Source organism: Strix aluco, chromosome 10 (genome assembly GCF_031877795.1).
Source record: "Strix aluco isolate bStrAlu1 chromosome 10, bStrAlu1.hap1, whole genome shotgun sequence".
Lineage (NCBI taxonomy): Eukaryota > Metazoa > Chordata > Aves > Strigiformes > Strigidae > Strix > Strix aluco.
In genome coordinates this window covers 4,718,725-4,731,788 of record NC_133940.1, presented here as the reverse complement: position 1 = coordinate 4,731,788, position 13,064 = coordinate 4,718,725, and the positions used below count along the sequence as shown (strand labels likewise).

General features: G+C 46.7%; 1 protein-coding gene across 4 annotated transcripts in view; it reads right to left on the bottom strand.

Annotated features, from left to right (window-relative positions):
- Positions 1 to 10,315, bottom strand: part of DRP2 (dystrophin related protein 2) — a 32,518-nt gene extending 22,203 nt beyond the window's left edge. For 2 of the 4 annotated variants that reach the window (XM_074835079.1, XM_074835082.1), the window contains exon 1: positions 7,483 to 7,797. The gene's annotated coding sequence lies outside the window, so the exon portion shown is untranslated. Of the gene's footprint in view, positions 1 to 7,482; positions 7,798 to 10,061; positions 10,085 to 10,225 lie in introns of those variants that run through there. The other 2 variants (XM_074835080.1, XM_074835081.1) reach the window with 2 other exon arrangements.
- Between the last annotated feature and the right edge of the window lie 2,749 nt (positions 10,316 to 13,064).

The following is a 13,064-nucleotide window of genomic DNA, read 5'->3' as shown; positions in this document are numbered from 1 at the left end:
AAAATAGAGCCCAGAGAAAAAGGTGCAAGATAAGAGTTACCCGAATCTGGCAAATTTCTAGAACTGAAGCATAATCGCACAACTCTATATTTGGTCAGTGGAAGCATCGTAAAAAGAGCTGAGCACCAACATGTTCACAGCAGGATGGAGCCCTAACGTAAAAAAAGCTGTGAACACTAACAGGGCTTTGCCCAGAGCAGACTCAGCACATCTGAGGTCAGATGAGCAAATCAAGGGTGAATACTGCATGTGGCAGGTCAAGAGGCAGCGCTGAGACACTGGGCTGTCTCCTGCCCAACCCACGGCCTAACTTGGTGATAGCTTTCCTACTTTTAGAAAGAAACTATCCCCTGGCTCCAGCAGCCAGACCTCCTGTCCAGGTGGAGATGGGGCTGCTTCCAAGGTACAGATGGAGCAACGCTGCTGGAAGGAGGTTGTTGGCTCCTCCACACCCAGCTCACCTGGGCCATCTGAGAAACCTCCTGCTTGGTACTGGCAGGGCAGGAGCAGGCAGCGCGCCCTGCAGAGCCAGCAGTCACACTGCAGATCTGGGTGAGGAGAAAGCCCCCAGGCCCAGGTACGCACTGCCCATCTCTCATGCTTCCACATCCCTCACTCCCCTGCCTGAGCTTTCACTGCCTCTCCCCCCTCCATTGCACACATTAAGAGAACAGCTTATCCTGTTGTGACTTTTTTAATCCCTTAGCAATTTCTACAGCCAGAATTCTCTCCTCCAGCAGAACAGCCTGTGCTGAGCTCTCCAACATGCCAATAATCCAATGTCCTGTCCTCTACCCCTCCTACCCATTTTCACAAATGAACATTGCAGCCTGGGCATCGCAGCAGCCTTGCCCTGCTCCTTTCCCCATGCAGACAGGGTTATCAGGACACATTAAGAGTTATAAACAGCAGGGTCTTCAAAGCCCCCCAGCCTCTCGGGGCAAATTCACTTCATGCAACCCCAAGGTTACAGTGGATGATTTCTGTCTTTGACAGCAGGTAACACCACATCCTATTCCTCCAACACTTGTGCTATGTGGGGTCTCAGCTGTCCCTGATCCTGTAAATGACTTCTAAATGAGGGTCAATCTAGCTGAGGTACAATTCTGAGGGCAGGAAAAGTTCTTTAGCCTCAAAGCCTCCATCAGAGGAATGCCATTGAGCCCTACTGCATGACTGGGAAATCCATGGCTTTTGCCAATGAGGTTCTGTGACATCTCATTGCAGCTGCCATCCTGAGGGCTCAGTTCCTCTGCGGTGCAGTACGATGTGATTGCAGTGAGGGTGCTGGCCAGGCGGGTTCAGCCAGCCCCTCCAACATCACACACAGGGGCCCTGCATTCCCAGTTCTCCCAGCACAGCCTGGTCTCTTGTCCCTCCCACCAGCACTGCGGAACAGGAGCAATACTGGGAAGGTCACTAGCTCTGATCTTACCACATTTTGGTCAAGGATAAGTCTCCATGCGCAGGGCAGGTGTGGTTCTGGAGACAGAGATGGGTAAACCATGTCATATGGGTGTCCACGTGTAGGTCGTGGTCGGTCTCCATACTCTCTGCCAGCATTATGGAAATAAGAACAGCCCTTGCCTCACCTCCGGAGTGCTGGGCTCCTGAACTCCTTCAGCGACGACAAAGTCCATCAGGACACAAAGCCATGGCACAAGGGAACTAAAAGGTGTCCGAGGCAGCGGTCAAAGAACAAGACCAAGCTGGAAAGCGAAGTGCCAGCAAAGGCCACTACCTCAAGCATGTCCTGTGCGATATCTTGCTGATGCAGATTTGATGGCAGTGCCTCAGCTGCTCTTTGCCACTCTGCAATAGCAAAGACAAAGCCCAGATGTGGAGAACCAAGATAATGTGGAAATAGCTCAGCTGCATGGGAGCCAGCACAAAGGAGCACATTCACTGGGAGAGAGTGACAACCAGACAGTGAGGCACGACTGCAAGCAAACTGACAGTTACATATGATCCCTTGCCAAACTCCCTGCTATTACAGGAACCAGGCAAGCAGAAATGCTCTTGATCTGCTCTGCTCCTCTGCTGTGGCACACAAAATAGCTCCGACTCTTGCACTTTTACTTTAGTGCTTCAGTACAGCACTGTGTCTAGGCACTGCAGCATGTGGAGTAGATGTTTTATGGATGCTTCCTGGCTAAATGTCTATTGCCTGCTGCCTACACCTGTCAAGAACTGAACGAGTGATCCACTGTCTCTTGCATAGCAGCATTCACTCTCTGCACTCTGCTCTAGGTTGGTCCTGGAGACCTGGCGTACTACAGCCAAGGGACATCATCAATCAAAAAAGATTTAAGTGTTGGCAACTAAAACTGTAATTCCCACAGCCTACTACAAGCCTCTACTTGAAAAATCCTCCTTTGGAGGACCAGGAGGCGATGTGGTCAGGCAGTTCAACCAGATTTAAAGTGAGGTTGATCCCCTGGGCATATTTCTGTGCGAGAAGGAAAATCATCAAGGCCCACATACAGAAGCAGGTGAGAATATCCGTAGGAGAACATTGCAAGAAGCAGTCTTACAGTCACCACAGAGCAGGCACTGGGGCACTGCACCCATACAGTGGATAGAGCAAGGAGTGAAACCTTTCCCACTGGTGGCTCTCACCTGGTCTTTGCTGGAGATCCCCACTCCAAGCCCAAAGGTGGTGAGACCCTTCTTCAGAAGGATCAGGTACAACCTCATTACATGACAGTGCTTTGCATCCTCCCACATGAAAAGCACCCAACAGTCACCTCTGTTCTTAGTACACCTTCAGAAACGAAGCATTGGATGTTTCACAGTGTTGTTACATCTTCCAAACACTTTAGTAACCAAGCCACAGCTCTTTAGCCTGGTTGGAGACCATGATAATCCTCTAGTTGAAAAATAAGAAAGCCAAAAATCTTGATGTTACATTTCAACAGTTGAATGCTTGGGCATTAGGGTGTATTCAAAACAAAGTAGTTGCCTTTTTCCTCTTCCTGCATGCACTGTACCTGTACAAATTCAGCACTGGCAAGCCTGCCTCACTACACTGTTTTTCAGGCAGTCTGACATAGGCAGCCGGAACAGCCTTTGCTCAACCGGTTCTGTTTCAGCTCCACCACACAACTTTGCTCAGTGATCTCTGCACCATTCCTACTTACAGACCCATGCAACAGCAGCTCTGGCCAGCCAGAGAGGCAGTGCTCAGCAGCACCGGCTGCAGCCCATCTCCTGCAGCATCTCCTCTCCATCCCAGCCAACAGTAAGATGACACCGGTGCACACGCTGCACAGTGTATTTCTGCCATTTTTCTGCATTCGTTTAAAATCCTCCTGATCCAAACTCTCTCAAACATCAAGGGAATTCACACTGCAGCTGATCTGCATCGCTAAAGGTAACCCTCAGGCTTAGGGACCTGCTGCTGAAGCTAGAGTCCAATGTCAGATGTTGAATTTCTGGCTCTCTACCACATATAACAGCAGCAAAGACAACACAGGTCGAGAGGTCTCTCAATCACAAGGCTTCTGCTTTGAATTGCTAATTTCCTCCAAAACATTCTTTCCAGGCTAAAACTTTCCACTTCAGATCTTGGCCTATAAGGAAAAAATATGGCAACATTTTGAGGCAAGGCAGCTCAGCCTTTATCCCATGAGGGGAATGGAAATACAAACACGTTCCCTGCTGCTGGAAATGTTAATGACTTTGTTGTTGTTTAACTTACTGTACAAGAGAAGTAATAACATTTTAGCTCAGCATGCTCAGTGTCCTTTAAGGGGAAAGGTGGGAGGCTTGTGGATATTTCAAAGTTCAGCTCCCATGTGGATGCTAACAAAGGGAGCATTCCCAAGCTGGCAGACAGCAGGACTCCCTTGACAGTGCAATAGCACATCCTGTTCCCACAAAAATTGTTTTCTGCACGTGTAAGTAAATAGTTTAAGCCTGAGATCGAGGGCCAGCAGACCTAATTCCCAAGACCCCACTAGGTCAAGGTTTGGTGAGAGAGAAGGAAGAGAAGTCTTTACCCCACTGGGACCAAGCATACAAACAACACAACTCCCTCGTAGAGCACCGGCCCTTTGTCTCCATCTCTGTCATCTTCCACATGAGCAGGCATTTACAACCCCGTCATCCAAGGGCTAAAAAAACCCAGATGCCAAAGCTGCAGCTGGGCTTCACACTGCACTTCCACCTAAGTACCAGGTCCCCTTCATTAATTAGAATGAAGGGTTCTTCAATTAAGGAGCTGTCCTTAAGAAGTACCATACAGCAAAGGTTGTATCTGGTAGTGAGCAAACGGCACAGAAGATGCCTTATTCACCGAGGGTGGGTGAAGTGGAGCACTCTCGCATCTAATGATCTGCACTCCTAAACGGCCACTTAGACTCTGAGCTCACAACCAAAATGTTGTTTTAATTCAATAGATAAATAGGTGCCACAGGTCCTAATAAAGAAGCAGCATCTCTTTTGCTGGCTCACTCACTCTCCATTTTCCTAAGCAAAAGAACACACATGCACACAGAAACTCAAGCTGAAAAATGTCACCGGTTAGTCTTGCACCAGGGAACTGGGACGATGATGTCCCCGGCTAACCAGGTGAGTGTGGCTGCATGCCCACAACATGGCCATGCAGAACTCTCCGCTCCTCTCTCTGCTTAAAAAAAATAACTTATGGGAATTTATTTAGGAAGATTGAAATCTAAATTTCTTTCACACGCCTTTTCAGACTCCCAGCTGGGTTTTAAGCTGCTCTCTCAAAAACTCCCTTTGCCTAGGAATTCTGCCCATTTCTTCTCCTCCTCCTCCTCCTCAGATTAGACAAGTACTACAAATAATTACCCGAGCACCTTGAGGACCCAGCTGTGAACACACAGCCCCACTGTGCTGGACATGGAGAAGCTGCTGTGTGATAGACCTGACAGGCAAAAGGAGCAGGGGAAGAAGCAAATATCCTCCAACCTCCCAAATGGGACAGTGGGGGGGCAATAATTTGTCTAGTGACCAAAAGGTGGCACCAACCATAAAATTGAACCCAATTCTTGAGACTCAGTTGTGTCCTGCAACCAGCCCTGAAACCAGCTTATTTAAACCAACTAAAAATCCTGAGTCTTATCTTTGTCTATCTCCTCTAAGAGCTTGAGCTTTCCCTTCCCTGCTGTTAGAGGCAGGAAACAGCCTTGCTGCATTGTGAAAAACACATCACCCATTTGCCATTATTATAATGGATCAGCAATAGTGGAAAGGGCACGCTCACCACCAGCAATAGCCAGGGTAATGCTGTGCTAACTTTTGGCTTTCCTGACACTTTGTTTTTCATTCTCAGTGTCAAACTAAAATCTATTTGTCTGTACTGAATATTCTGCCTTGCCCCCAACAAGCTTGTCATTATAATAAACTCCCAGTCAAAGCATGCGTTTCTCTGGCCTTCTGAGACCATGTGTTTTATAAGCAGGCTGTGTGCCACATGAAGTCACATTTCCTTTCCTTTCTTGAGATGTATCAGAGCAACCTTATTCTTATGCTAAGGGAAACAGCAAAGGAAAATGAGATGGAGCTATTTTGGCCCAATTCTGAAAAGCTCAGTTTCATCTCAATACACCTGTGAAAATGAGGGGTTTTTGAAGTCTGATTTTTTTCTGTTCAGTATATCTTGTTTCATCAGACTTAGAATTCATCTTTTATGCTTTTAGGTATCCAGCCTAAAGTGGAGGCCTTGAATATATTTCTCAAAATAGTATTATAATCAGAAACTCACCAGATGTCTCCAGAACTCAGGACTTTTGTTTGAATGCATTCATTTAATATCCCTTCCCTATCTCGCTTTCTTTAGCCTTGAAAAGAGTCACTCCAACATGAGCAACCCCATTCATGGTTACAGTCCTGGCCAATTTTAATGAGTAGGATTGATCTATCTCAGGTATTAACCCAGAGAGAGATAGTCCTCATCTTAATTTCTTCAATTAACAAAAAGGACCTGAACACAGCATGACATCACAACACCTACTCCAACGCCTTCCTGGTCCAGAATTCCAGGCACCCACATTCCTGGGCGCAGTGCTGCTAAACAAGATAGTTTGAAATTGCACGTCTATAGTCTGCTCCCTTTCCGGAGTGCCATCACACGCTTGTTGTCACCAGAGCCCTGCCTGGCCAATTCCTGCAGCAGCAGAGAAAGCAGCTTTCAGCATGGGGAACTGGCAGGGGAGGATGTGAGATGGCACCAGAGCCACGGCAGGCACACGCGCTACACACAGCTGCCAGAAAAACAGAAACCCTCCCGACGCGACCAAGCCTTGTAGCTGGGACTCCGCACAGTGTGTTGCTCTACAGTACTATGGTCAGGCAATAAAGGCCATTAAAGGGACTAACCAAGCAAGAACTCTCACAGCTCCAGAGAGGTTGGTGGCCAGCAGTCGGAGAGAAGGTGTGAAGTACCTTGGATTAAGGCACAGGTAAAACACAGATTGACAAAGATTTGACTATAGATTTTGTTTCAACGCTAAAAACCAAAACCCAAACAAACATGGGTTTCTCACACCGACAGCGCAGGGTTTAGAAGTGTGGCAGTAATTGCTCCACAGCCCTGTCACTGAACACAGGCAATCTCAGCATCGAGCCCCCATGAATACAATGCTGCCAATTCCTCCAGCAGACCCTACGCCTGCAATGCCGTGCCAGAGGGAAGGCTGAAGGGAACCGGCTGGACTGAGGACTGGTAATGATCTGTTGTGCAAAGTTGCACTAAATCTTGGTGAACCACTGCCCAGGCTGCCCCATCTGCTGTGGAGAGCCAGGCAGAGTGCTGAGCCCTGGGGAGCAGAAGAGGTCCTGTGCCTCCTGCGGGCAGTTCTCAGGGCTGCCCGCATCAAAGGGAAGGCCAGCGGTGGCAATATAAGGCCTTGAGAGAGGAGGAGGAGGAACGAGTGAAAGGGGTTGGAGAGAAGCTGGGGGAGGGGAGGGTGGACACAGAAAGGGGCAAGACTGGACTGGGTAAGGTAGTGAATGAGAAGGGCACAGCTGGGACTAGAGTCTGATCCCAGATTACTATTTGAGAAATACTTGGGTTTCTGCCTTGCCCTGCTGTTTAATCCTCCCAGGAGGATGCTAGAAGGCCACCACACACCCTGCTCGGAGCAGTCCTTCAGCTCAGGCAAAAACACTGCCAGGGTGAATAAGCCTTCAGCGTGCAAAGAATCAAAGCTGGTGAAATCGGGATGCTGGCTACTATTGTTTGCCTTAGGAATCCACATTACTGGCTCCAGCCTTTCCCTTGTGCAAACAGTCTTGACCACCTCTCTTGCTCTCACTGTGTCCCCCCGACACCCTTTTCTTCTCTGCAAGTTTCCTCACCCGCACGTACACGGACAGTGTTACTGTGAAGGGTTACACACACACACACACCCCCCCCCCAAAGACAGTATTTCTGAGGTTAACCCTCAGTCAATATTTTCCCCTTTTCCAGCCCAGCCAGGATCCGAGTGGCAAACAAATTTTGTCATGGCCTACCTTCCAAGTCCACCAGGTCTGAGAGACGAGGGGCAGCGGTCGCCAGGCTTCGGGAGCAGGGACTGGGGCTGCCTCTGTGAATCAGCAGAGGAGTCCCTGTGCCAGGGATGCATGCTGAGGCTGAGCGCTGCTGTCGCACGCTCCCTGCCTCGCCTCCTCCACCACCCAGCGCTGCTGTGTTGCTATGCAATCACATCACCAGGAGTAACAGCATCTCTCCAAGCCTGCAAAGAGATACCCTTGACTCGGCAAACAAGGAGGGACAAGGACGATCCCACAAAGTGCCCGGCCCTTTGGAGATCTCCTCGGCCAGCGATCGGTCCGGAGGAGGGGAGGGAGAAGAATGGAGATGCAGACAGACACACGCACAGGAGGAGGAGGAGACAAAATACACATGTAGAGGGAGAAAGAAAAGGGAGGGGGGGAAATACAAATGCACAAAAGGTGCTGTGGTCTGACCTCTGGAGACCTGACACAGGCTGCTGGGCTCAGACACGCTTCCCGCTGCTTGCCGACATCTCCCCACTGCCTTTCAGACTCGCTGCTCTCATTTTAGGTTAGATATGGCCATGCATGTGCTGGAAAATGCCAGACACATTCACCTCCTTTCTTAACCGCAATTTGGGTGTCTGGCACAAGATTTAATAACTTAAAAATAGCCCCTTTTAAAATTAAAGTTAAGGAGCAAAAATAGGATAATCACTTAATTTCAGGTATGTTTCCTATTTTTCTTTTCTAATGAGAATAATTAAAGGAAGAACCAATTCTCCAAGTTGGGAAAAATCCTGATCCAAGTTTTTTTAAATGTCAGGGTATTTTGTCTCAGCTCACGAGTAACAGAAGGGATTGAGCTGCTAATTTGGCTGAGGACACAAGCAGACCTGGAGTTGGGATTTCAGTCCACACATAACAGTTTGCAGTTCTTCAGATCATTCCACCCAAAGATTTCAAAATGCTCAAGATGTTATTCCCATATTACATGTCTTGGTCAGAAAGAAGATTCAAATCTGATCCCAGACCCATGCTTTAGCCACAGGCTGTCTTGGCCTCTCCCTGGGAAAATTAAAACTTGGGAAACATGATCTTCTTGGCCTTTGTCAGAACAACCTTTAATGAGCCTTAGCCCTTCTTTTCCCAGAGCTGACAGACTAAAGATGTTAATTTTCTACTCATACAGCCACATTCTACAGAAATGCCACTGCCGTTGCCCATTTTCATACATTTATTCCTCACAAACAGTAGGAGAGGTGAAGCTGCATTTTGAGGCATATTTGGTTCATTCAGGCCCAGTGAATGGATATGTAATAACAGCTTCACAATTCCACTACGCTTCTGAAAATCATTTCTGGCCAAGACACCTCTCTTCCAGCAATGGAAAACGCAACTGTCAAACTATCAACCGTGCCCTGGGCTGCACCCAGAGCAGTGTGGGCAGCAGGTACAGGGAGGGGATTCTCCCCCTCTGCTCTGCTCTGGTGAGACCCCCCCTGCAGTGCTGGGTGCAGCTCTGGGGGCACCAACATCAGAAGGACACGGACCTGCTCGAGCAGGGCCAGAGGAGGCCATGAAGATGCTCGGGGGGCTGGAGCACCTCCCCTGTGAGGACAGGCTGAGAGAGTTGGGGGTGTTCAGCTGGAGAAGAGAAGGCTCCGGGGAGACCTTAGAGCGGCCTCCCAGGACTTAAAGGGGCTACAGGAAAGGTGGGGAGGGGGTGATCAGGGTGGTAGGAATAGGACGAGGGGTAATGGTTTTAAACTGAAAGAGGGTAGATTTAGATTAGATATAAGGAAGAAATTCTTCCCTGTGAGGGTGGTGACACACTGGCACAGGTTGCCCAGAAAAGCTGTGGCTGCCCCCTCCCTGGAAGGGTTCAAGGCCAGGTTGGACAGGGCTTTGGGCAACCTGGGCTAGTGGAAGGTGTCCCTGCCCCTGGCAGGGGGGTGGGACTGGATGGGCTGTAAGGTCCCTTCCAACCCAAACCATTCTATGATCCTATGAACTACGCGCAGTGGCATGGGGCTTCCCACAGGCTGTGCACTGAGGAGCATTGGTCAGGAAATACTGTCTCATAGAGCAACAATGCCCAACCCACCTCGGTTACCCACTGCTGGGACAACCGTGGAGGGGAGGCCCAGCCTAGCTTTCAGCCAGTTTTGGGACCCTAAGAACAAAGCTTTCTAATTCCACACCATTGTCAAAAGGTGGATGTGAATGGATCAAAAGCTTTTCTAGGTCACCAATTTAATCCTGAAGAAAGCAGTCAAAATACAGTTGACCTTCTATAAAATATATTTGAGAGCATCCCCAAGAAACCAGTGTGCTCCTCATGGTGGTACCAGCTAGAACATCCAGCAGGTGGGTGGCTGACCTTGAGGAGCCTCTCCACTCATCCTAGGTAGGTGAACCAGGAGTCAGGAGCAGAGCCCACCAGCACATAGCGAGGCAAAATGCACAGACACCTCATGTAACTATGCTGAAAGGAGATTTTCTAAATAGCAACCTCCTTATAGTTGATTCCAAAAGGAGCAACACTGAATACTTTGAGTACCAACCCAAGAATACATAGTCACTCCACACACCTTCTGCTTTTGAAAGCTTCTTCAATAGCTTCTGCTTCCATAACAGCTGTACTGATGCAACAAAACTCATTCTGAAAACTGTATTTAGACCAGAAAAAAAGAAGATACAGATAGGAAGTCAGAAAAGTGTTTTTGCTGGGCTATTTTTGTGCATACATACTCACACAAATCCTGGGTTAAGTAAGGAGAGTGATGGGGGAAAAAAAACAGTGCTGGAAGGGCTATCCAGGCAACTCCAAACACACCGTTCTACAGAGAGACGTGACCAAATCCAACTGCAGCATGCATCTGTCACCAACAGTATCTATAAGGGACATGACAACATGGATAAACAAAGTAAGTACATATCAAGCCAAGTTACACATGCACATGAGACAGACATCAGCACAGAGACATTAACAGACAGCATGAACCACAAAAACAAGGTCTTTGTAGTACCTGCATCCTAAATTATTGATAGTTTAGGGATAGCAAAATGCAGCAAGAAAAAATATGTGTCAGTTTAGCTTAAATTTTGAGACAAACCAGAATCTCTGGTGAAAGAGTTCCTTCCATGGCTGGGAGCATCTTCCTAAGTCTCCCAATACCTTCTGTTTTAAGGATATAATTAGGACAAACAGGCAAGCAATTCAGAACTCAAAGGAATTTAGGGAGACAAACTCAGATTTGTCATAAATGCAGCCTTTCACATAAGCACTATGACTTTTTAAAGTGTATTGGAAGGTTTATGAGACAGGATGCTAAATGTGGAGTGTGCTTTGAGTTCTGAAGAGAACTTAATCCAAAAAAATCTCCCAAGGAACTCCAAGAACCCAGCTTCCAGAAGACACAGTGGTACCTACCGTATGCCTTTTCCTAACAAAACATTTCAGACATTTTATGTTTTACTAAATGGCAAATATGTACTTTATTAGCAAAACTAAGAATTTCCACCTATCCAACAGGGCCATCTCAATTTAGCACAATGCAGTGTACAAACATATAATGGATAAAAATCAAGCCAGGTATTATAAGGCATGAGCATAAAATTGAAATCAGATTCTGATTTAGACCAGAAACATTCCCTTTAAAATACTGGAGTTGAAATCAATTGAAATTATTGAAAGATATTCCAGCTTACACTTGTGAAATCAGAATCAGCCACATTGGCTAAACATACAAAGTCACAAAATGCAGAATACCCTGAATACAAATGCGTTTGCTGAAAATCGGTGGTGAAAACTGGAGACATACTAAATTATGGAGACATACTAACAGTATTTTTAGTTTGAAGATTTAAAAAAAGCTGCACCTGGCCTGACCCTAAAGTCTCTATTACTTTCTCTTTATCCAAAGACAACACTAATTTGGCCAAATCACTCTTAAACTGGAATATCATCCATAACACTGAGTATCTTGAATTACCAACCAATAAAAACATTAACTAAAATCCTAGCATTTGCATTTTCAATGCAATACTTCAAGTGTCAATGCAGTTAAAGGCTATTACTTTTTCTTCCCATAACCTCCCACCCATTAACTTCATTTTCTAAAATAGTCCTTGTCACAGAGAATTTTTCCCAAAATGCATACTCTCTCTCCTGTTCAAACACTACAACTTCCCTTCTTTGAAATCTCACATCTCCTGAAAGAGGAGGATCATCTTCCCTCGTGTATAGAAGAGGAAGCGTTGTTACCATCCTCTGGAAACTTTACAAGATTCTTTCACTTTCTGAGTAAAACTCACATGCATCATTCTCTAAAATACTTTAGTTGGGATACACTGATGATTTACCCTAGGAACCTAGAATGTAGGTTGTGCAAGGAAGATTACCATTTACCAGCGTGGAATAAATTCTCAAGAATTGCTTGTATAGAGGACTACCAAGAACACAGACACAGAATGCAGAGTGAAGGCAGGCTTTGGGGAGCACGATGCAGGGGCAGCAAGGCAGGCATACGTTAGAGCATGTTCACACACCTGTATTCAACTGATCTTTGCCTTGAACTAAGTGCTGCAGCATTTTGTCAAGCAACCTCTGATGAGGAACCCACACAGCATTTTGAGCAGAGAAGCAGCTGGTGGAGCCTGATGAGCATAATTCCCAGGCTGGAGAGGCAATTGGAGGTTAGGAAGTTCCTACATGCAGAAACAAGTCACTGATATCCTAACAGCCTCCAAATCCTGAACAGCCAAACCAAAGAACAGAGCTAAACGTTGACTGAGAATATATATGAAAGTGCAGCTTTGCTAAAAGAAGAATATGGGAAGAGACAAAAAAAGAGCACTTTCCCTAGAGCCATAATACCAACAGTGTCCTTGTGGATCCAGCTGCTGAAGAAGGGTTTGGTGAAAGGCTTGTAGACAGGACAATGTCCCTTATGGCTTGAAGAAATCCTATTTCTCCCCAGGAGCCTACAAATCCCTGTTTTCCTGAGACACAGGGCTCCCTCATCTGGGTCTCCTCCTCACTGAAGTAACAGATGAGACCAAGTTCTTACACAGCCATCCATATCAAAACGGCAGTAATTCGGTTTTGATGCAGGATCATTAGTCTCAGTGGTTATGCTGTGCCTACCTGCGAAGGGAAAGCCAGAAGGAACAGATCTCACACAAAAGGACAGACCTGCCCATCAGTTCCAGTACATTGGATAGGCAAGCATGCTTGTGAGTAGAGAACAAAGAGCCTTTTTTTAACAAGAAGGAACAAAACTAGAATTAGGGGCCCTAAATTCAGCTTGAGAAGAATCTTATGAATAGTTACCCAGATATTGTACCATCCTGTTCCTTTTTTTGTTTAAATAACTGATGTCAAATAAATAACTGCACCTCCTTTGTGAGCATCAATAAGCACAAAAATCTTCCAAGCACAAATTCTACCCTGCCAAAAGCGTTTAGAAAGACAGCGGGATACTTACTAAAAGCACAGTACCTGGGGTGAGAGAGAAGAATGGGTAGGAACTGATACAAGCAGACAGCTGACACGCACTCAGAAACAGAATTAATCCCCCTTTTCATTTGTT